The sequence below is a fragment of the Alexandromys fortis genome, unplaced genomic scaffold (assembly GCF_014885135.2).
Source record: "Alexandromys fortis isolate MF-2015 unplaced genomic scaffold, M_Fortis_MF-2015_v1.1 scaffold_13, whole genome shotgun sequence".
Classification (NCBI taxonomy): Eukaryota; Metazoa; Chordata; class Mammalia; order Rodentia; family Cricetidae; genus Alexandromys; species Alexandromys fortis.
Genome location: NW_026067908.1, coordinates 6,882,353 through 6,907,846, shown reverse-complemented (window position 1 = coordinate 6,907,846; position 25,494 = coordinate 6,882,353). Strand labels below are relative to the sequence as shown.

General features: G+C 39.8%; 1 long non-coding RNA gene across 1 annotated transcript in view; it reads right to left on the bottom strand.

The window, feature by feature from the left end:
- LOC126498032 (uncharacterized) overlaps positions 1-23,938 on the bottom strand; it is a 505,230-nt gene extending 481,292 nt beyond the window's left edge. Inside the window, exon 1 of the long non-coding RNA XR_007590748.1 lies at positions 23,447-23,938. This is a non-coding gene — a long non-coding RNA (uncharacterized lncRNA). The remainder of the gene's footprint in view (positions 1-23,446) is intronic.
- Positions 23,939-25,494: the final 1,556 nt, after the last annotated feature.

Genomic DNA, 25,494 nt, shown 5'->3' with positions numbered 1-25,494 from the left:
AGCCTTTCACTCCCCTCTGACAGCTACTGGGCCTCAGGGTTTCCAATAGCAACCGTTTCCCTTCCTCTAATTGATTGCTTGGGTCTCTAGCCATGAAACCAGACCCTCCCACAGACTTGTCAGGGTGGGGGACCGGTCCGCATCATGTTACCTGCTCCTCTCTGGCAGTAGGAAGGTGAGTTCCTGCTTTGTCCTAGTGGCGTTGACAGTTGAAGCCCTTTGAACTTAAAAAACAAAATGTGAAGGGGTCAATTCAGTCCAGATGATCAAGTCCTCTTAAAGAAGTTTTTTTTGGAAGATTTATTTATTTTATTATTTTATGTGTGCAAGTGTTTTGACTATGTGTATGTGTGTGCACCCTGTATGTGCCTGGTGCCAATGAAAGTCAGAAAAGAGTGTCAGATCCCCTGGAACTAGAGTTACAGACAGTTGTGAGCTGTCATGTGAGTGCTGAGAATCAAACCCGGGTCCTCTACAAGAGCAGCCAGTTCTCTTAGGTGCTGAGACAACATTCCAGCTTGAATGGAATTACTTTTATTAAACAAACACATAGTGATCAGTTTGTGGAATTTTCATATATGTGCACCACTGGACTTTGTGCCTCCAAAGCTTTCATCAGACCCTTACTGTAAGCGTTCAGTGTGGAGATGACAAGAGACGTCAGAGGGTAGGTTGCTAAAACAAGGAAGAATGAACTTATTTCACAGGCCTTTTCAATGTACAGACAGAAGCACAAAGTCAAGCCCTAAAGCATATATCCAATGAAATCTAAATGTTAGTATTTATGTTCACATGTACATGTTACACACACACACACACACACACACACACACACACAGGATACATACTCTTCAGGTAGCTACTGTATCTTAAAACTAGACTAAGTCTCCTTTGTTATGCTGAACACCCTACTCTGATCCCCCTAAAACACAGTTCCTCAACACTACCCCCTACTGTCTCCATCATTAAATCACTCCCTCTCAGTAGAAGCCAAAGGTTGGGTCAGAGTATCTTCTCCAACAGCTTTTCAGCTTGGTCTTTTGTTTGCTCGCTTGTTTGCTTGTTTTTAAAAGAGTTTCAAATGGAACATAGAGTCATCCTGCAAATTCATGGGCCCTGTTTGCCTCTGATTCCTCACCAGTGCTAGGTTTATGGGCTCTAACAGTGGGGCCAGGAACCCAGGGTCTCCTGCATGCCCAGGAAGCACTCTACCCACTAACTCGCCTCCTTGTCTTGACTTCACACACAAGGCATAGTTTTCTCCAATACTGGCAAAAAGTGTGGCTCTGGAGCCATAATTCCACTTGCAAAACACCATGAAGTGCCAACAACCATTGTCTGTGTTCAGGGTCCAATCACAGGGGAAGAAATGGGAGCTAGGTTTTGCTTTCAACTCCTAGAGTTAGGTCTAGATTCCTGCAACTAGATGGAAAAAAAATAAAAATAAAAAACTTTAAAATTCGTCTTTCCACCATCTCGCTGACTCCAGGACAGTCGGTATTTGCCACATCCTTCCCTTAGCCCAAGATGTGATGAAGCCTGAAAATACACATGGACCGGGAACAGCTCAGTCATGAAGTTAATGGTACTTAAAGGGTACCAACAAGGCAGACAAACTTAAGTTCCTCCGGTCTTCCAGCAGCTCCATAAGAAATTGATACTTGGAATAGCCATTATTCTGAGCAGCGTTTGAGGATTTTTTTTTTTTGTCTTGTAGCTAAGAGGAAAGCAAAGGCCTATGCTGTTCACATTCTGGTGTCTTGTCAGAAACAATACATTCTGGATCAAGTTTTAATCTGTTTTCATGAAATTTTTCTGAAGACTCTAGTTTTCCTCTTTTCCCCCAGGATTCCTGGGGGTTGTGCGGTTTCTTTTCCATGAGGTTCAAGAGAAATCACTTTGTATTTCTAGAGCTGCTTCCTCACATGGACACGGCAATCAGACACTTCCCACCATGTCTGCTTCCTAAAGCTGTTCACGACACAAAGTGAACAGAGTAAGGGAGACCCATAAAACTCTGTACATAAACAAGGAGCATCTGCCACGGGGGTCTTGGAAGGGAGAGGAGGATCTGGGCTAGCGTAGCATATCGGTGTCAGTGTATCAGCATCGGGTTGATATGTTCAGATTAATAGCCCCTGGCTAATATGCTCACCGGGTAAGGTCAGAGCTCTGAATAAGCACCCACTTTCAGCTGTTACTGCTCACTCCCTCGGAGCACATCTTTGTGGTTTCGCACTGAGACGAAGTCAAAGTGAAAAAGTGACCTCCTTCATTTTCATACAATTCTAGGTTATCTAGGGATATAAAAGAAGTCATTTTAATGTCAGTAGCAACAGTGAGAACAAATTAATGTTGAATATAAATGCTCCATGAATTTACCTACTGTATTTCCCCTGGGTGGCCAAGTAGAGATTTTTTTCCCCCTCAAATCTTGACACAGAAGAAAGGAAATGGACAATAGTTCTAGTCGAGTCTGGATTTCAATCTTGACCAAAGCATTTATGTCCTATAAATGCTTTATAGATGGTAGAGTTCCTATCAAACAGTTTTAGTTTCTTGCCTTGTGAACTTATGTCTTCTCACTCTGTGAACCAAGACTTCCAGGACTTTGGAAAGAAGCATAACACCTTCCCAAGGTGACTTCCAGTTTGTCCTACCTGGTGCCTTCATTGCCAGCCTTCAGTTCCATAAGCCAGTCTTTTCCAATCTCTCTCTTTCTCATTCTTTCACTTATTGTATATCTGTCTTTAGTTCTCATCAATTCCCTATGGCTGTCTTAATCTTTCATTTACCACTTATCTATCATCTGTCTATCTGTTTGTTCTCTATCTGAATCTATGAGATCATAGGAAGCAGGCTGAATTAACCACAGGCTGAGTTAATCATGAAGCATCCTGATTCTGTAAAGCCAAAGGCCTGGATCTGGAATGCAATGGGAGGAACCATACAAACCTATTGCAAGAGAAAGAAGGGAGGAGGGACAGACAGACAGACAGACAGATACACACACACATGCACATACACATAGACACACACGCACACACAGACACACACACACACACGGGAGTGGGAGGGAGAGAGAGAACCCCAGCTTACTACAATTTACATTTAAAATCCTACGGATTATTAACATTCTAAGTACCGACGTTGAAATATTTATAAATCAAGATTCAAATATACGTTCTGTTTAATTTTTAGTATACTGGCTATAGTAACTCACACACACACGGTTATATTTTTATGAAATGAAAGAAAAGAGTTATTCAAGGAGTTAGCTTTGCTCTCCCTGTAGTCAGCTTTCTAAGATATTTCTCAATTGTTGATAGTGTGTCTGTGGGGAGTGGGAACATGTAGCTTCTGGCTCCCCCCCAAAAACATGGTGACTTGTGGGAAATGAGTTTCATAACAAATTTCCAGAGTATTTTATTAAGCATGTATGTTATGGTTTTAATGCCAGTGTTGCTCCAAATCTGTGTGTATCAACAGATTTATGTTGTATAATACTCAATGTTGATAGTATTAAGAAGTGGGTACTTTGGGGACTGACTGAGTTTTAAGAGCTCCATTCTCATGAGTGAGATCTGGGAGCTTCTGTATCATGCCCTTGATGTCTTCATTATAAAAGGGGAAGCAAGAAGGTTCAGTCATTGAAGCTGAGAGCAAGAACCCCCTAGATCCCGAATCTACTAGCATCTTGGTCTTGGATTTCCCAGATTTCAGAACCATGATCAATACATTCCCATTGTTTATAAATTACCCTGTCTAAGGTCCTTCATGATAGCAGCCTGAATGGCTTGAGACAAGGTATATGCTTGGATACGTATGTATTTGCAAGTATGTCTTGATACATAGGAACTGGCATCTATACTTGCCACACACACGTACTACAGGAACAGTTGTGGTCATGAAGTCAACGGCAGAAGGTTCCTACAGATTTACGGTCCACCTGATTTGATTTAGAGTTGAGGGAGCTAATGCCAGGTAGGCTGGGTGACATTTTGGAGAGCAGGCAGCTTTTGGGTGCCTGAGCTTCACTTCTCACGAAAGTCCTCTCCACTCCCTTTGAGTTGAGAGGTCTTCCAAAAACCTAGGCTATCTTCTGTAAATGAGTTGTCTATGTGTCTGCAGCTGGGTCTGCAGCTCCAGCTTCCACACCCTTCAGAGATGCAGAGAGCCGCTGTTTCTTGCACCCTCTCAACAAGATTGCTCTTTTCACACCTCTCCCATTCACAGGGTGCTCCCCCATGCTCCCCTCTAAGCCTCATTGTTATTACACCAGGAAATTGGAAGTTCTCATGCCAAGATTGCTGTGCTCAAATTGTAAAGCCAGATAGCTGTGAACACAGGGTGTCTGTGAGGGGAGGAGGTGGGACAGAAGGAGAGGGGAGGAGAGGGGGAGAAGCGGTAAAGAGGAAGGGAGGAGCACGGACAAAGAGGAGAGGATGAAGATAGGGAGTTGTAGAGGAAGTCCAAAGGCTGGGAAATAAGCTTATTCAAAATTTATTAATTTTAAAAAGCTCATTTTAAAACAGTAATTGAGTTACGTTATCTAGCATGTTCAGTATATATATTTTTTGATTTCTAGATTTCCTTTTAGAGGAAGTACCACATACTCAAGACCATATACACAGAGACACAATTTCGTTTTTATTGTCAGGCATTTTAGCATATTGACACTTTGAAAAGGAAGAAAGGAGAGAAGATGGGAGGGTGAGAAGACAGGAAAATTCAGAGCTGGTTACAGGATGCGGAGGAGCAGAACAGGAGCGTGGACCATGACGGGACCCCAGGAGATGCTTGGATGCTTAGACTGTGGCGACAGGATAAAGATGGAGTTCTGCGGCTTGTCCTCAGCAGTGAATAGGGCCAGAGCTCTTATAAAGAGACAGCCTTCCCTGCCTTGCCTTTCCTTCTCTCCCTCTCCTCTCTCTCCTCCTCTTCTTCTCACCCTCAACCTCCCCTCACCCCCACCAGTTACATAGAGAAATGGCACAAACTGAACCTTCCTGACTCACTCCTGTGCTGTCTTCCATCACTAAAGGAAGAAGTTGACATCCAGAGTTACCGCTTGTCTGAATTTATCTGAAAAACCAAAAAAAAAAGTGTGTGTTTTTTCAGAGCTCAGTGTGATCATAGCCAGGGATTTTTTGGCAAAGATTTTTATCTTCACAGTGTGTTCTGTCTACTAATGGGCCAAGGGGCTGGTGGAGCACAATGTCCACAGAGCAGGGAGTGGGGATGGAGAAGAAGAGGAGGGGCGGGCGAAGGCCTTTGGAAATTGGGACGCCACGTGAGCCATTGGAAGTTACACTAAACAGGGAGGACTGTCAAAGTCCTGGCACGGAAGGGAAATCTAATACTGGAGCTTGAAGGCAGAGCAACTTAGAAGTTCAGGGCAGGGAAAATAAAACATGACATCCGATACAGGGAAATGTCTTTGACCTGGACAATAAAATAAAATTAGCCTGCACTGCATGTTGAGGATGGAAGCCTCTAAAGAGAGTTTTGGCAATGGTGAGGGACTCAGCTTTATGTAATGGAAAAAGTTAACCACAGCCTGGTGCAGAGACTGCAGGCTTTGAGTTCAGGGCGACAGTTTCAAAGGCCTTTATTAACTCCCTGCTTATCACAGCAGTGGCCAATTCAACATGTTCACACTTTCTCCTCTTTGTCTCCCCTCCTGTCACCTAGCTGTCCTTCCTGGAGTAACTTCCTCCATTAACTTTGTCTCTGGTCCCGTTCTGGGGAACTGGTTAAGATAGTTGGCTGCAGAAGAGGTCCCGGGTTGTGTCGCTTGGATGGATTCTGGTGTTAATCTCTAGAGCAATGGTTCTCAACCTTCCTACTGCTGTGATGCTTTTATACAGTTCCTCATGTTGGGGTGACCATAAAATTATTTTTGCTACTACTTCCTAACTGTAATTTTGCTACCGTTGTGAATCATAATGTAAATATTTGGGGAGATAGAAGGTTGCCGAGGGGATCGTGAGCCACATGTGGAGAACCACTGTTCTAGACTCTGGTCTTCAAGATCCTAATTTCCAACTTGGGACACACTTCTATCACGAGACACTGAAATTTTTTTTTATTAAATTTCAATCAGTTTTTTTCCATTTTGTCATTTCAGGTTCCTTTAATTGTTCACCAATAGGCAAAGAATTTATGTTTTATACTGGTGGAGATAACAGGCTCTGTATACGAAGAGGCACCGGGCTTATGGCTATAGACTGGTAATAGGGCAAAATATGCCATAAACCTAGGCGATTCATCAAAGTGATCCTTGATACATCCATGCCTGGCCAAAGTCACAAGGCACCTGAAGTCACGAAGGTCTCAGAATCCCCAGGGATAAAGTACAGTAAGAATGCAGCCTGGGTCAGTCAATGTGTTGGTTAGGTGCAAGGGAACCTGTAGGGATGTTGCAGAGGCGGGTGTGAGTGCTGGTCGTGTTTTGAGACAGCTGTGCTGCACCAACGTAGCTCTTTAGATTTACAGTGTAGTTGCTAGCCACCTCCTTGGAGGAGCCAAACATACCGGAAGTCAGGGACAAACCTGAATAATGCGAAGAATGGGCCCTATCAGATACATCCCGTGAGCCTGGCCATCACTCTCAGCATCATTACCGACTGTGGCTGTTTTGACAGACAGTCCAATCCACAGGCAGCAGTGCCGAGTCCAATCCACAGGCTGCAGTGCCATTTAAACCAACAAAGCCCAGAAAGGCCTGTATTTGAATAAGTCATCCCCACGGGGCTATCTATGGTTGATCAGAAGGATGGAGATTCAGAAAGCATCTTCTTTCGATTGCCTTCTGAAACAGTAGTTCTAAGATGCCTTCTAGAAGGCTCCTTAGGAGTCCTGGCAGGTAAAGAGTTACTCTTCTTCAGTGGGGATCAGCTCCGGCATCTTTCTGCTGACTTGCTCTGTGAGTTTCGCTTGCTGCATCTCACTCTTGCTCCTAGCAATCACTTCAAAGTGAGGTGCTTGCACACAAGCCTCTGCTTTAGGCCTGTTTGGGGACTCTCTTGAGGAAAGTATAGTTTGGGCATTGTCCTCTAGTGGTGCTGAGTAGTCTTAGCAATGCCATTTTAAAGTAATAGTAGTGTTAGATTTCCATCTAGTATGACACTATCTTTTAGTGAGGATGCTTAAAATTTTCCCACTACTCTTTGCCAAGGCAGGTGAGTAATCCTCAGACTCTTCCATATTGAGTGTGGTTTTTTCTTGTTTTGATGCATACTTTCTAAATTAGTGAATGTTTTTAAATTTTCATTTTATACTTAAAATACATTTTATATGATTATGTACAAAATATATCAATTCATAAGACATAATAATTTATATGATATATAAATAAGTTTATGTTATATAATAATATATAAATATATGTTTTATATATTTACTAACATAGATTATGTATCTTATAGTTAAAAGTTTACTGATAGGAAACAGTTAAGACTATAGAATTTTGCCGGGTGGTGGTGGCGCACGCCTTTAATCCATGCACTCGGGAGGCAGAGGCAGGCGGATCTCTGTGAGTTCGAGGCCAGCCTGGTCTAGAAGAGCTAGTTCCAGGACAGGAACCAAAAAGCTACAGAGAAACCCTGTCTCGAAATATCAAAAAAAAAAAGACTATAGAATTTCATGTATTAAAATAAATGACACTAGTTCCTAAAACTATAATCATTGTTGAAAATTATCTATAGTAGAATATAAAGTAATTTTTGATACTATAACATTGAATGAAAAGTAAGAATAATATGCTATGTTAGAGTGAATACAACTCTAAAATTACTGGCAAGATGGGAGAAGTGGCTACTATTCTAAGTGGGAGCTAAAGGACAGACATATATTTAAGCTTTTATCTAATACTTAAAACAATATAAAAACAATATAAAACCATAAGTAAGCTAAACACACAATTTCTGGTGCTGAAAAACCTGATATAATTGAAATTTCATTGTGCCTGTCTTTTCCACCCAGTTGGGAACACGCAGGGCTTTGTTCTTTCATTTGGGGAGAGTCACACCATATTAATAATAACAGCCCATTCTCTCGGGAAATCTGGGAGCAAAGGCACCCGGCTTTGGAATGCTGGGCCCTGCCCCTGCTTGCAAGGCATTCTGAGAACTTTCCCCTGGAAGCTGCAGGACCAATGAGAGTCTGCCTGTTTTCATATTTTCCTCAAGTGCGTGTAACTTACTAAAGCTTAAAGACTCACATTTGTAAAAGCCATTAGTGTCCATTAATGCAGACAAATGATTGAGATTGGGACATTGGGAGGTGCCATTCCACACCTTGTACCATTTATGGACAGGAAATGAGGAACAATTAGGTTGGTGAGGCTGGGAGGCAGGGCCTCCCTCCCCCCAGCCCTGCCTTCATAGGGTCAGCTTCAGGAAAGTTCCATGGGAATGTAATGGGAGAAGGGGCTGGGCCAAAGTAGGCAGATGGGAGGCACAGGCAGCAATGATAGCCAAAGCAGATTTCTCAGCCAGCCACCCCATATCCCATGTCACTGACAATAACAATGACATGTTTGATTTGTGTGACTCTTTAGATATGTTTGGTTTCTTGCAACTGTCTTGGGAAAGCACTCATGCATCCTTTTACAAATTTTATTTGTTTTTTTTATCATTATTATTATCATGTGTGTATGACATCTCTGTGTGTTTGTATGCCACCACTTATATGTAGAGGTCAGAAAACAATTTTGCATAAATAATTCTCTCCCTCTACCTTCGTATAGGTTCCAGGTATCAGGTCATTGGGATTATACAACAAGCACTCACCCACTGAGTCCCCTTGCTGGCCCCAATTTCTTGGCAATAAATATCTTTTCTGAGCACATAGTCTGTTCAAGGGACTCAGTGTTGAGTGGGGAATAATTGTTGCCTTCATGAAAGTCAGTCTAGGCAATTTTAAAGTTATGTAGGGTGAATGGAGCCTATGGGACAATGGAAGTCCACCTAAACCCAATCTTAGGTATGGTAGAATTGTAGGCGACATCCAAGATAGGACAGGATAGATAAGTAGAAATGTCCATTAATCACCCAGTTATATCACCTAGAAATAAAGTAGACACCAATAATAGGTCTTAGAAGAAAAGAACAGAATGGAATTTTCCTAGTAAGAACAATAATCCACTTAAATACCCAGAACTTTCCTTAATTATTTTTATTTAAATTTTTGTAAAAAAAAAAAAACAAAAAACCCCCCACTTTGCTTCTTATCTTTTGTTTAAGAAGCCCAGGAAGTGGATGCTTTTTCAATTCTCTCAATAAAATTCATCCAACTACACACAATCAAACAACTTCAGGGTCCTTTGTTTGGCTCTAAAGGATATGCATTAGTTAGTTACCTTTTCTATTCCAGCAAGAAAACACCACGACTGAGGAAACTTGCAGAAGGAAGGGTTTATTTGAACTTCTGTGTCTAGAGAGCTGAGAGTCCATTATGGAGAGGACGGATGACAGCAGGAAGCGGGCTAGAGTGGAGAACTCGCACCTTGAACTGCAAGCAGGAAGTAGAGAGTGAACTGAGAATGACTTGAGGTTTTGAAACATTAAAACCCGCCTCTGATGATGTACTTCCTCCAGCAAGGCCACACCTCCTATGCCTTTCCCAAACATTGCCATTAACTAGGAAGCAAGTATTCAAATGTTTTATTTATTTATTTATTTATTTATTTATTTATTTATTTATTTATCATTCAAACCACCACAGATCAAATATTTTGATTCTACAAAGCCATGAGCTTCAAGGACTCCTGGTCTCATGGAGAAAATTAAAGGCCATAGGCAGAGAAGACGTTCTAAAATGATGCTCTACAAGTCAGGAATAAGACATTCCTCTAGGTTTAGTGTAGTATTTGAGTATGACTAGGTTATTGGACTAGAAGGAGACCTATTTGAACAGCGTCTTACACTAGGAGGCAAGGGCAGGGCCGTTCTTAGCAGCAAGTCTTCATGACCACAGCATCACAGCCTACCGCTCCCTTGTGAATTTTGTTTTAGCTGAAATGCTCCGTTGCAGTGGCATGCTATCCTTGCTGGAAGTTTTCTCTCCTCTTTTAATGAGCTCTGCTAAACCCAACACTCCTCTTCCACCAGCCAGCTAATGTGAATAATCACTCGGTTGTTTGCTAGTTAAACTGCTGTCTGGACTGGAAAATTTGATAACTCGTTGAAGCATGTGCTAGATTAGATAACTGTTCAAAGCAGTTTTATCAAGGGTGGAACACAAATATCTTTAATTCAAGAGTATGGAACAAAGATAAAAGATTTGGCTGAGCATAAGGCCAAGAGTAACCGGAGCACTGATGATGCAGGGGGTAGCATTTCCCCTTTAAATGGAGAAACCTGCTACTTCATACCCGTGAATTGGGGCTAGGCAACACTAGGCACTGGATGCTCTAATTTTCCATGAGAAGCTAGAGTACCTGTGTATGTGTACGTTTAATCACAATAAGTCACTTTCAAAATATACTCTGTGAAGCAATCACAGTCTTCAGAGCAGATCTTCCACAAACCAACCGTTTACAACTGCAGTCTTCGTAGCACTAACTAAAGCTGGGGAGCACAAACCTAAGCATTTCATGCACAGAACTAATTTAGCCCTCTCAAGAAATCTTTGTAAGAAAATATAGCAATGACATCCATTTCACAAATGACAATGAGAGATAGAGAAGGCAAAGAGTTTTGCAAGAATGTCCAGGTAGCTTGAGGCAGACCCAGAATGACTCAATAGTTTGTCTTCTAAATATTTGTATTCTTATACTTATTATGGATCACGTCTGGATAAAACCTATGTGAGTAGAAAATATGAATAAAACCACATTTAATGTACCCAAGTTACTGAACACCAAAGGTTAGCCTGATAGAATGTATCAGAAAGTTAGCTAATGATTGCATGGCCTACTGAAGCTGAAGTTCATTGCAGCTGCTTAGCATTATAAAAGCATCTCTCCTCAAGCATCTCTAGCTAAGGAAAACATGACTATTCAAAAGTCAAAAGTGCGGCTTCTTCTCTTAAGCACATATTACTCTCATACCCTTGTAAAATTGAAAACTACTGGGTTGAGTCATGAGTCAAAGACAATTGAGTGACATGACTGAGGGTGAGACACAAGGCAGTGAGAATGATTTGGAAGAAGTAGTAGTTAAGCTGGGTTTTGGAAAAAATAAGAAAGCTTTAGACAAGAGGATTTGAAATTCGAGGATAAGAGATAAAGCAGGGGACCATGGACTGAGATGAAATACAATAGCACTCAGCATGGAAATATCACTCATATTGCTAAAGCAAAGGAGTAATACACGTGGAAGACTCAAGTATAGAAACTTCCTTAGGCCACTATTCCAATGTAACCAACAGGTAGCAGTGTGGTTTGTCTCTGCTGAGGCTGGAGAAAGTCCTTACTTGCATTCTCTCTGGGCTGTAAAGAGAAATACTGGGGGCAGCTGGCAAGCATGCAAACTAGAGGGAAGTAACTTCATTTCCTGTCCTATCAACCTCCACTGGCTGGCAGAGAAGGAATTTCAGTTGGAAAGCCAGATGTTCTCATATAGAAGCAGGGGGTGAGGAGATGCATGCAATCAGGAGGTGTCTATAAAACAAGTGGAAGATTGGAAGCTGTGGAGGCATGTAATCAAAAGGAACATTTGAAATCAATTGGCCCAAATAAACCTGCAGATCTTTCCCAGGAGCAGAATGGAATGCTCATCTAGAAGGTTCTCTCCTCACAAAAAGACTGTCCAGACCGCAAAAACAGTACTCTTTTATAAGAAAAGGTCGTTTGTGGTATTGTTTATTCTAGAGACCACTCTTCGTACTGACTAAACAAGTCAACTTCCCACTTTAGTCTCCGCAGACACACAATAGATATTATTACTTCAATGATATTATAGTGGACATATAATTTGGTAAGATGTAGATGTAGCAATGTAAGTACAGTATTGCTTTAGAAGTGCGGGCCCCTCCTCTATTCTCACTGGTGTATAATTTGGTTCTTTGCTTGCTTTAAGTGCTCTGGGATCTAATCATTGCTTCTGTCTGTTTCCATTCAGGCCATAGCCTATCTCTGCTTCCTTCCAATTGGAAATCCACCCAAACAGATAAGGATAGACATGCACAAAGACAGCATGGGATGAGGGGAAGGAGAACGGGTTTACATGGGAAATCAATTAGTTGTAATTACCAGTTGTGCAATTACCAGTTGTGTTCATTACTGCAACAAAGATGAACTCAAAAGCTTCAGTGGGCAAAGACTGTTGTTCTGTGATCTTGCTAGCAAAATATAAATACTCATTTATCCCCAGTCAATATGGCTATCTGAGCCAGCCAGAGGCTCCCCAAAGCAGTGTAGAAATCTCCCTTCTTCTCCAACCGCATCATCCTCAGTGCTTGCCATGTTGGCATCTTCATCTATCTGAATCTCTGCTGTTCTAGATCTGACTGTCTTAGTTCCTTACTGCACTGCGGGGCAGAAAGGCAAGCCTTGCTTTTACAGTGTCATTCCCTGTATTTTCCCGTAACACCTGACTCAGCGCCATGGACTAGTATGTTCTCCTGAGGGATGTAGTAATATTTCATTTGTATATTAATAAATAAAGCTTGCCTGAAGATCAGAATGCAAAACAGCCACACTAACCAGCCATACAGGCCAAGCAGTGGTGGCACACACCTTTAATCCCAGCAGCCACACTAGTTAGCTATAGAGGCCAGCTTGGTGGTGGTGCACACCTTTAATTCCAGCATGAGAGAAGAATATAAGGTGGGATGAGACAGGAAATCACTCTCTTTCAGTCTGAAGGTTTCATAGTGGTAAGAGCTCTCTAGTGGCTTGGCTGCTTTGCTTTTCTGATCTTCAGATTTAACCCCAATATCTGTTTCTGGGTTTTTATTATTTATGCTATATTTGGTGCCCAATGTTTTGGGTATGGATTCACAAAAAAAGCAGTTTGCCTGAAACTTTTTATCTACTGACAAAGGCTGGAGCTGCCCCATCTGGCTAGTATTTCTTTTCTTTTTCCCCAAGTCTCTGAGTTTGGAATTTTCCTGTTGTAGCCTCTCTGAAACAGTCTCCAGCTGCTGCCCAAACTTCAGAAGAACCTGGGCTCCAAACATCGCAGAATTTACCCACTCTAGACTGTCAGTTCTGTCTTCAGACAGCCCCCACAACACATGCTTTTTCTGAACAATCTCCTGTTCATTTTTCAGATCTCTCTCTCTCTCTCTCTCTCTCTCTCTCTCTCTCTCTCTCTTCATCATGGGTTGTAGATTCTCTCTGAACCCCCTTCTCAGGCTGATGTCAAACTAGGTAACTATCTAGAAATCCAGTCAGGCTTTTACTGTTCTACATAGCAGCAATAAGTCTCACATAAACATCAGCAGAAGATTTGGTAAAACAATTGGGAATTCTTAAAGTAAGAATTAGTTAAAAAAAAAAAAAGAAGTTTTTTCCCCACATTAAAAAATGGGAGGTATTTTGGTCTCTGTATGATAATATGTTAGACAGTTTGAAAATGGAACAATTAAATGAGAGGATATCTAATTTAGATGGGATTTATATAATGTCAATTGTAAACATTATCACCTTCATCCCTTTTGTCTTATCACTAAAAAAGTTGGTTAACCTGAGTACTAAGATACAGGCCTTAGAAAAACCTAACAAAACAGAACATAGAAATGTTCAAATCCAGACAGAGGAATTTAATGGAGAACCAATTTTATCATTGCATTATAAGAATAGAGAGAAACAGCCTAAGGTTTTCAAACAACCAACCTTAATATATCCAGTAACCATACAGGAATTGCTAAATGGCAAAGGCTCTGTTATAGCTAACTGGACTCCTGTGTCAATGTTAGATTTAAGGAGATTCAAGAAAGCAATCGTCTCATTTGGCATGCATTTACCTTTTGTGAACCAAATGTTAAAGTTCTGGTAAGTTTGTAATAGAATTTTCCCTAAAGACTGGATAGACTTGGCTAAAGGTGTTTTAGAGCCTGGTCCACAATTACAACAGAGTACCATGTTCAAAGAGGCTAAGATTATTGAACAATGGAGTAAAACTAGAGGTAGGGAAATAGCCCAAGATAAAATTCTTGGAGAAGGAGATTATGCTGCTATAAAAAAGCAAGCTGTATATGATGATCACACACTGGATTTATGCCACTCAGCAACTTTTAATGGTTGGGACAGAACTGGAGAAATAGAAAAGAAAATTGAGTCACTTACTAAAGTTATACAGGGTCCAATGGAAGCCTTTATGGGTTTCTTACAAAGACTGACTTCAGCAATAAATAGAATGATACCGAATTCAGGAGCTAGACAAATAATGATTGAAATCTTTGGTTTTTGAAAATGCCAGTATCTATTCAAAAGGACAATTAGGTCATTAAAGGCAAGGTTAGCACCTTTGGAGAAATGGATTTGAGATACAATTAATATTGAATCTCATGACCGCAATGATGCATGGATAGGAGAGGTGATTTCCAGAAGTTTGAGGAAAAATTAACATGTCAAGTGTTATAATTGTGGCAAACAAGGTCACCTTAAAAGGTATTGTAGACAAGGCATTCCTTGGGACAATGCTTCTTTCTAAGAATAATCTATTCAGAATGTTATTTCCTTCTGCATTATACAGAAGGTGTGGCAATGGTAGGCATTGGACTAATGAATGTTGGTCCATGAGAAATATTCAAAGTAATCCTTTGTCATCAGGAAACATTGTGAGGGACCTCTTGCAGGCCCCTATACCAAATCCAGTTCAGTGGTTTCCTTCCATCATAGAGGAAACTCCTTCCCAGAGCAATTAAAGAACCTAATACCTATTGTAAGAAATCATAGTGCTCTGGATAATAGAACAGCTGTAGAAGAGAGAACAAAAATTTCAGGAGAAATCATAAAGTGAGTATTTTGGCAAACTTCTATAAGTGAACAAAAAACAAAATTAAAAATACAAATAAATGATATGGTCATTGAAGGTCTGGTAGACACGGGTGCAGTTGTAATGATAATTTCATCAGAATCTTGGCATCCAAATTGTCCTCTTCAGGATGTAAATATTCAGTTTTTAAGAATTGGAACTTTATCTCAGGTAAAGCTGATGGGTAAAATGTATAGGGCCAGAAAGACAGAGAGGAATATTAAAACCATGTGTGGCTAACATAGCAATGAATTTGTGAGGATATGATTTGTTACAGCAATGGAATAGTCAGATTAGCATTCCCCCAATCTCAGAAACAAACCATAAATTAGCATATGTTTCTGGGGAAAATATTACAAGATATTATAAAGAACCATCACCAACCATTTAGGTTGTACAAGAACAGGGAAAAATAGCTGCTGATATTTCAAAGGCACTATCACCTTTAAAATGGTTGACAGACAAACCTGTATGGGTTCAGCAATGGCCTTTCACAACAGAGAAGAGATGGTACAGGATCAACTAAATACTCAGCATGTTATAGAATCAACCAGTCCTTGGTTAAAAAGAAATCTGGGAAATGGAAAATGGTAACAGATCTAAGAGCTACTAATAAGGTGATTCAGCCAATGGGCTCTCTACAGTCAGAAATTCCTTTGCTTTCCCTGTTACCTAAAGAATGGCCCCTTATAATTATTAATTTGAAAAATTGTTTCTTCCTTATAACTTTACAAGAAAACAACAGAGAAAAATTTTCTACCAAAGTCCCTACCTATAATAAGTCTAAGCCTGTTAAGAGATATCAATAGATCATTTTCCCACAGGGACTGTGAAATATTCCCAACTTGTGTCAATATTTTGTAAGTCAGCAATTGGAAATGATACATAAGCAATTTCCTGAATCTATAGTTTACCATTACATAGATGACATTTTATTATCCGATCCAAATATAGAAACATTAAAAAGAATGTTTTAGGAAGTAAAGAAAATTTTACCTTGTTAAGGATTACAAATTGCTCCTGAAAAAAAAATACAAAGAGAATATTCTGTTAATTATTTTGCTACAAATAGGTTTACAAAAATTAAATCCCAAAAGTTGCAAATGAAGAGAGATGAATTGATTGCAGACTCTTAATGACTTCCAGAAATTGCTAGGAGACATTTCCAGCTACACCCCACTATTGGGATAGGTCCTGATGAACTGATTAATTTAAACAAAACCTTAGATGTTGACAAGGATTTAAATAGTTCCATGGACTTATTAGCTTTGATTGAAGAGAAATTACAGAAGTCATTTGTGGATCATGTAGATCTGAATCTTAACTGCATTTTGGTCATATTACCCTTCAAACATTTCCCTATAGGAATTTTAATGCAGAGGGAAGATATTATCTTAGAATGAATTTTTTTTTAAACCATAAAAACTAATAAAAATTAAAAAATTATGTGGAAAAAGTCCCTGAGTTAATTCTAAATGGAAAATTAAGACTTTGTCAATTAGCAGGAATAAATCCAGTAGAAATTATAGTACCTTTAATAATGATGAAATTGACAAATTATTGGAATAAAGTGAACCCTGATACAAAGAGCTTGTAGAAAATTTTTTGAGAGAGATTAACAACTATCTGATAAACAAGATAAACAAACTTATAAAGAGAACTAGTTGGATTCTTCCTCACATTGTATGGGACACACCAATAACTGGAGCCCCTACATTCTATACTGATATAAATAAATCAGGGAAGGCACGTTAAAAATCAGAAAATTTAAGTGGACCAGTGCCCTTATAATTCTGTCCAAAAGTCGGAATTATATGCTATTCTTATGGAATTAAGATACTTTAAAGAACCTCTCAACATAGTTACCAATTTGCAATATGCAGGAATAGTTGTTTTGCATATTGAAACTTCTGAATTTATACAAGATTATACAGAATTGGCTTTAATATTTATTCAGTTACAAGATACAATCACAAATAGGAGTCATCTCATATACATAACACACACTGGATCCCATACTGGTCTGCCAAGTCCTTTATAACAGGTAATGCAGAAATCAATCAATTATTGATTGGAAATGTGCTGAAGCCCTTAGAATTTCATAAAAAGTAATGTCAATAACAAAGATTTAAAAAAGACTTTTCCATCACATGTCAACAAACCAAGGAAATTATAAGGAAATGTTCTACTTGTTCTTTATATAACCAAACACCACTACTGGCAGGAAGTAACCCAACGTGTACTCAAAGGAATAAAATCTGGCAGATGGATGTGTTTCATTTTGTAGAATTTGAAAAACTAAAATATGTACACCACAGCTTTGATACCTATTCAGGTTTTTAATGGGTAACTGTTTTGAGTTTGGAAAAGGGTGATACAACTTGTCAAAAGAGAATCTCCCCAAAGTTAGGGTTGGGGAAGGGTTTTGTTTTTGTCTTTTCAGGAGAACAAAGGCATCTAGCTAAAGAATCTGAAAACTACTGGACAAATAAGACATGAGAAGAAAAAGGACAAATCATTCAGAAAAAAAATGTTCCAAGCAAAAGAGTAAATTGCCCTATTGTCATATCACACTTTTCTAACAGGATAAAATTTCATAAATCTTCCCAAATATTTGTTTCTGCTAGTCTCTATAGACATATGCTGCAAATAGTCTTTTTGTAGTCCCAGTCCAACTAAAGATTAAAGTTGGCTTTAGAATAGGAGTTATTGTATGTAGGTTTTTCTTATATTAGTTATAGCTTTCTTTTTTATTTTAGACAAAAAGGAGAAATGTAGTGATATTTCATTAGCATTTTAATAAATAAATCTTGCCTGATGACAGAATGCAAAACAGCCACACTAGTCAGCCATACAGGCCAGGCAGTGGTGCACACACCTTTAATCCCAGCAGCCATACTAGTTAGCCATAGAGGCTGGGCATTGGTGGCACACACCTTTAATCCCAACACTAAAAAGGAATATAAGGTGGAATGAGACAAGAAATAGCTCTCTTTCGGTCTGAAGATTTCATAGAGGTAAGAGCTCTCTAGCAGCTTGGCTGGGTTTTTATTATTCATGCTACAGAAGGGGTTTCCCCTCCTTCGAGAACAGATACGAAAGTAGATGCTCAGAGTCTGAAAAACAGTCACAGATGCTGTTTCTAATCCAGAGTTACCATTTTAAAAAAAGATGAGCAGACCATAGATGAGCTCTGTGAACCACTTGGAAAAGACAGATAAGTCATGGTGCATAGAATTTGAGTCATTGCTTTTCTACACAGAGTTTCCCTCACTTTTCTTAGGGTGGAACATCATCTACAAAATGCTAAGAACTGACTCTTCTATTTTGCAACCAGATTCAAGGAAAATATGTATTTTGGCCAAGGTAATCAAGTTACTAAGGTTCCGATGAAGCCTGAGGCAGGAGAAAGTGTACTTTTTCACCTCCCACCCCAGAACCTGTCACTCATACCCCTCCCTTCTTTCATCCATCCATCAGCTTTCATTATAAGCCTGCACTGCACCCTCTTCTATGGTAAGTGCTGAGCTTAGAGCACAGAGTAAATAACAGATACCTCCACATCACTGAACTAGAGGAGAGGGACATCAAACAATAAACAATTTAAATAAGTTCAATGGAACCAGACAGATGCCATTTTTACCTGGACCAAAGGGGGATGTGGAGTACACTTTGGGACTGGTTAGGATACTTTAAAATTGGAGGTTAGAGGAAATCTCTTTGGAATGAATACTTTTGAACGATCAGTGAATTACAGTCAGTTCTTGCTGTTGGTGGAGTTACAGTCTACAACGTTATTGTGACCAACATGTTAGCACACACTGAAACTTTCTCTCAGGAAAAACATGAGGTTAGCCTGTGAGCCTCTAGCCACAATTAATTGACCATATTGTTCTATGTGTGTTTTTGTTTAAAGACACCTTTATTTCAGTGTGTGGATTCATTAACATTGAACTCAGAGCCAGCAGCACGGTGACTCATACCCGAAAGCTCATCAATCTCACCTTCATAATCAGCCACATCAGAGGTTTCTTGCATGTAGGTACACTGTAAAATACTTCAACTCTAGCTGAGACAGTTTAAAAGACAAAATCACCCATGGAAAGCACAAGGATTTGTACACTATGACACTGTTGGCACTCCAAAGATACGTGTGCACAATATGAAGGTGAAATAAGAAATCTGAGCGTTACTCTGATCCTCTTCAACCGGAGATGCACACACTGGACATCTGACACGTCCCTGCCTTGCACGCTGTCTCAAATGATTATAAAGGCCATCGGAAAGCACTGACTGAGGCTACAACCCCATTCTAGGGAGCTGGCAAATTCTCAGCTGAGTAATCAATGAATCATGAGCCTGAAATGTGCTTAGCCTGTTGGGTGACGGTGGATGTCCTAGAAGACACTCTTGGGAGAAGACACACTCCTGGTCCCAACTCTAGATTTTTCAGTAGCTTCAAGTCTATGTTTATTCTATGCCTCTGTCCCAAGCACTCTGGTCCAAGACTTTCCTCTGAAGCCACTCACGTGCTACTGAGTGAGGTAAAGGAAAGAGTGAGAAAAGCCAGGCCCAGAAGCAGAGGACCTTTCCCCTCCAGGAGTTTGGGGGCCTGTAGACAGTCAGTTGGGATTTCCTGAACACCTTTGCATTTGGCGTTCTGATCCCAGCCACTGTGTGCAGGCATAAATTGTGACTCACTTCCACCTCACCCCCGACTCTCTGACTTCCTTGCTCTTGAACATGGTCCAAAACAAATTAGCAAACGTTCTTTTCTGATTTGCAACTTGTTCCAAAGAGCACCGTGCTGCTCACTGAGTAACTCCAACCAGACAGTTAAGAGCAACTTTATATTGTCTTTGAACCAGAACCCCCCTCACCCCAACACACACACCACCACCACCACCACCACCATGGGCAATGCAATACCATTTTTTTTTTCAATGAAAATTGCAGGGACTTTTGTAAAAGGCGTTTGAAAAGTGGTGATTACAGAAAGCAGGACTCAGCAATCCAGTCTGGCTACATACTAGAGGAAATCTTTGTGTAGGAAAAACTGACCAATGACATCTAGATCTGTTGGAAAATGCTTCATTGATATTCATGCAATGGTGAAGTCATCCAGCCAAGCATTTCTTAGATTATATCCCCACAATTAAATGGCAGGTGAATGAATTCTGGGACAAAATAAAATAATTTATTCTTTATTCACATATATTAGATTTTATTAATTGAAAATAGATTCTTCTTATACAATATATATCAATTATGGTTTTCCTTCCCCCCAAATCCTCACAAATCCTACCCTCAAATCCATAGCTTTTCTTTCCCTCCTTCATAAAATAAACAGGCATCTAAAAAGATAAAACAACACAAATCAGAGTAGGAATAAAACAACAACAACAAAAAACCAAATCAGATTAGGACAAAAGCAAACAGGAACAAAACAGAACCAAAGAAAAAAGCACGCAGGCTCAGAGATACATGTAGTCTCTCTCTCTCTCTCTCTCTCTCTCTCTCTCTCTCTCTCTCACACACACACACACACACACACACACACACACACACAGAGGAATCCCATAAAAAACTCTAACCAGAAACCATAATATGTAAGCAAAAGTCCTGTATAAAGGAAAAAACAAATAACAAAACAAAGCAACAACCCCCAAACCAGAAATGAATTATAAGACAGAAAAACCCCACCAATAAATAAGTCTTCTGAAAATACTACTGAATTTGTTTATTGTTGGCTGTGTTGCTGGGCATGGGACCTCCCTTCAAGTGTGGTTTATATACCCAGTGAAACTTCACTGCAGAAAACTAATTTTCCTTTGTGAGTGGTTGTTGGTTGAAGATAGTCTCTGGGTTAGGGATAAGTGCTTATGGCCACTTCCCCTCTCAGTGCTGAAATCCATTCTGCCTTAGATTTGTCCAGTCCCTGTGTGTACTGCCAGTCTCTGTGAGAGTTCATAGTGTGTAAGTCTTGCTGAGTCTAGAAGGCCTTGCTTCTTTAATGTCTTGCAATCCCACTGGCTCTTACAATCTTTCCACCTCCATTTCTGCAGGGCTCTCTGAACTCTTAGAGGAGAAATTGGTTGAAGGCCTCCCATTTAGGACTGAGTGTTCTGAGGTCTTTTATTCTCTTCTCTTTCCCCAGCTGTGGGTCCTTATCTGTTTCCATGTACTGCAGGAGGAAGTTTCTCCGAAGACGATTGAGCAAGGTGCTCATCTATGGGAATAGCGGAATGTCCTTAGGAGTAATTTTAATGCTTTGTTCCTCTGGCATAGCAATAGTATTGGGGTTTTCTCTAGGTCCCTGGCCTATCTAGTCTTAGTTTCTTGACCACATGAGCCTTGTCAGGCATGGGTTCTAGCTCATGCAGTAGACCTTCAATCCAATCAGAGAGGTTCCATCTCATGAAGTGGGCCTTAAATTTAGTTAGCTAGCCATTGGTGGTTTGTAGTCTGGTTTTCTTTGCTTTATGTTTAAAAACCACCAATGAGTGAGTACAGGTGATAATTCTCTTTCTGTGTCTGTGTTACCTCACTCAATTTAATGTTTTCTAGCTCCATCCATTTTCCTGCAAAATTCAAGCTGTCGTTATTTTTTTCTGCTGTGTAGTACTCCATTGTGTAAATGTACATTTTCCTTATCTGTTCTTTGGTCAAGGGCATTTAGGTTGTCTCCAGGTTCTGGCTATGACAAATAATACTGCTATAAACATAGTTGGGCACATGTCCTTATGGTAAGATTGAGCATCCTTTGGATATATACCCAAAAGTGTTATTTCTGGGTCTTGTGGTAGATTGTTTCTCTAATTTTCTGAGAAATCACCATACTGATATCCAAAGGGGCTGTACAAGTTTGTACTCCCACCAGCAATGAAGGAGTGTTCTCTTTATCCCAAATCCTCTCCAGCATAAGTTGTCATCAGTGTTTTTAATCTTGTCCATTCTTACAGGTGAAAGATGAAATCTCAGAGTTGTTTTGATTTGCATTTCTCTGATGCCTAAGGATGTTGAACACTTCCTTAAGTGTCTTTCAGCCATTTTAGATTCCTCTGTTGAGAGTTCTCTGCTTAGGTCTGTAGCACATTTTTTATTGGATTATTTGTTCTTTTGATGAAGAGTTTCTTAAGTTCTTTGTATATTTTGAAGATCTTTTCCCACTCTGTAGGCTGTCGTTTTGTCTTGTTGACTGTGTCCTTTGCTTTACAGAAGCTTTTCAGTTTCAGGAGGTCCCATTTATTTATTTCTTGCAGTGTCTGTGCTACTGGGGTTCTATTTAGGAAGTGGTTCCCTGTGCCAGTGCGTTCAAGTGTACGTCCCACTTTCTCTACTATGAGGTTCAGTGTGGTTGGTTTTATGTTGAGGTCTTTGATCCATTTGGACTTGAGTTTTGTGCATGGTAATAGATATGGATTTATTTGCATTCTTCTGCGTGTTGATATCCAGTTAAGCCAGCACCATTTGTTGAATATGCCCTTTTTTCCATTTTATATTTTTTGCTTCTTTGTCAAAAATCAGGTGTTTGTAGGTGTGTGGATATCAATCTGGGTCTTCAGTTTGGTTCCATTGGTTCTCCTGTCTGTTTTTATGCCAATACCAGGCTGTTTTCAGTACATAGCTCTGTAAAAGAGTTTGAAGTCAGGGATTGTGATGTCTTCAGAAGTTCCTTTATTGTACAGGATTGTTTTGGCTATCTTGGGTTTTTTGTTTTTCCATAAGAAGTTGAGTATTGTTCTTTCAAGGTCTGTGAAGAATTTTTCTGAGCTTTTTTTTATGGGCATTCCATTGAATCGGTAGATTGCTTTTGGTAATATTGCCATTTTTACTATGTTACTTCTACCTACCCAAGAGCATGGGATATCTTTCCATTTTCTGGTGTCTTCTTCAATTTCTTTCTTCAAACATTTAAAGATCTTATCATACAAGTGTTCTACTTGTTTCGTTAGAGTTACTCCAAGATACTTTATGTTATTTGTGGCTATTGTGAAGGTTGATGTTTTTCTGATTTCTTTCTCGGCCAATTTATCATCTGTGTAAAGGAAGGCTACTGATTTTTTTCGAGTTCATCTTGTATCCTGATACATTACTGAAGGTGTTTATGAGTTGTATGAGCTTCTTGGTAGAATTTTTGGGGTCACTTATGTAAGCTACCATATCATCAGCAAACCGTGAGATTTTGATTTCTTTTCTGATTTGTATCCCCTTATGTTGAAATAGGAGCGGCAGGGCTGCGTCCCCGGCACCCGGCCGCCCGCATGGCTAGCTTATGCCCCGAAATAATTACACGGAAACTGTATTCTTTCAAACACTGCCTGGCCCGGCTAGTTCCAGCTTCTTATTGGCTAGCTCTTACATATTGTTCTAACCCATTTTTAATATTCTGTGTAGCCCACGAGCTGGCTTACCAGGGAGGATCTTAACCTGCATCTGTCTGGCGTGGGAGCATCATGGCGACTCTTCCTCTAACCTTCTTTCTCCCAGAATTCTCTTCTGTATACTCCGCCTACCTAATTTTCTATCCAATAAAATGGGCCAAGGCAGTTTCTTTATTAGTAAGAAATCATTCCCACATCATTTCCCCTTTTTCCGTTTAAACAAAAAAGAAAGGCTTTAACTTTAGCATAGTAAAATTACATATAACAAAACAGTTATCAAGTAAGAATTACAGTTACAATATTTATATCTATTTTATCTCTTATCATAACTAAGGAAAACTATAACTATTCATTCTTCAACTCCATCAAAGACTCCAGAAGGATATAATATTACCTAAGTAAACAAGAAATAAGAAAACTCTAGAAATGACAGAGACATCTCGCTGCCTGGACAGTCACCCAAAGTTCCTCTGTACCGTTGGGGCATCCATCTTCGGCCTACAGGCCCATGGTATCCAGAGACATTTCCATGAAGCAGGAAATTTCAAAGACAGTTCAGTCATTTTCTGCTGTGTCCTGCAGAATGTCTCGCAGACTCTTTCATGAATCAGGAACCCCGAAAGACCATCTCACCTTTAGGCAAGTTCAGCAGTCCTCTCTCTGCGGGTTCTCTGTGTCCAGTTTATGCAACAGTCCAGGCAAGAGCAGTTTCTTGCCCAAATGACTATCAAACTCCATAAGGATCCTCTTCGATGCCCATCTTCCTCTTGAAGTAGCTGGTGCTGCCAGGAGCAGACGTGTCTCCTTGTCATGAAAAGTCCTAAGTTATTAAAATATTTTAAATGCCATATTCTGCAGTCTTTGAAAGATATGAAGAATGCCTATCTAATTGAAATATATCTCTATATATCTAGAAAATCTAATTAACATGACTACAAGCTTAACTATTAGCAATGATTATCCATTAACAACCTATATTTCCTAATTATACATTACATTTTAAGTGAACTACACAATCACAATACCTTAATCAAGATCAAAAATACATATACATATAACAAAATTGACCTTAAAATCCATACCAATGCAAATTATTCATATCTATATCATATCCCCCTTTAAATGTAAAAGAACATTTATAAACAATATTTGGGAACATGGGCGTAGTTTTTTCTCTCCAAACTGCTTCCTGCTGAATGGGGGCACTGTTAATCAGATCATTTAGGGTGTAACCTGTGTGTCAGGTTCATCTCGGTTGGCAGTTGAGTGAAGTAATTTTTTGAGGGTGTTCACAGCAACCTTTCAGGAGGGCGTGGTCTATCATACCATACCGGGATAGATGCAATCCATAGGGTCACATCCTCTGTGGAAACAAAAGAAGACCCTCTCCAAAGCATCATATCCTTAGATCCAAATTTTGAAGTCAAGATACCTTTAGAACATATGTGCAGGTTCAGCTTAGCAGCCCATATAATAAAATGTCTCTTTGTACTTAGCTCCTTCACAGTCAAAAATTTTAAAGAAAACACAATGTACATAATCCAGACTCTCTGTGAATTTTTCATTTTTACGTGGCTTATTTTTCTTTATTTCTCTTAATCTATAACTATCTGTACTTCTGTACTCTGTCTCTTTAAAGACTTTACCCTTTTTCTTTTTAAGACATTAACTTTATTCTTTATATTCTCTTTTTTTCCCCAAGCCTACGTACATTCATCCAACGGTGTCTGAATCTGTTTTACTGTGAATCTGTAATTTTTTTTTTTTTTTCCAGGAGCATTTCTTAAAATGTTAAGCATTTCTTAAAAACTTAAGTTGCACCATGTATAGGTAATACGGTACTGCCTGTGTCCTGCCCAGTCTAAACCTTAACTGCACGGTTTTAAGGTAATTACGGTAGTTCCTGCCTGAGATCAGCACAGTTCAGCAAGGAGCAGCCGCTCCTGCCTCAGAGTCATTTGGTGCTTTTGAGCTGAGCACAGTTACAGGCAAACAGCAGTTTACATTGGAGCCGCAATCAGCAATTTAATTTTGAGACTGAGTGTGCAGCACAGAAACTCTTTTTATCCAAGTTACAGCCAAATCTGACACGCAGAGCACTGCGCAGTCTGAAAACGCGTCTCTGTATGGCAGCAGGAATCCGCCATGCTCTTCCGCCTGCCTAAGCCTGATTCCGCCAT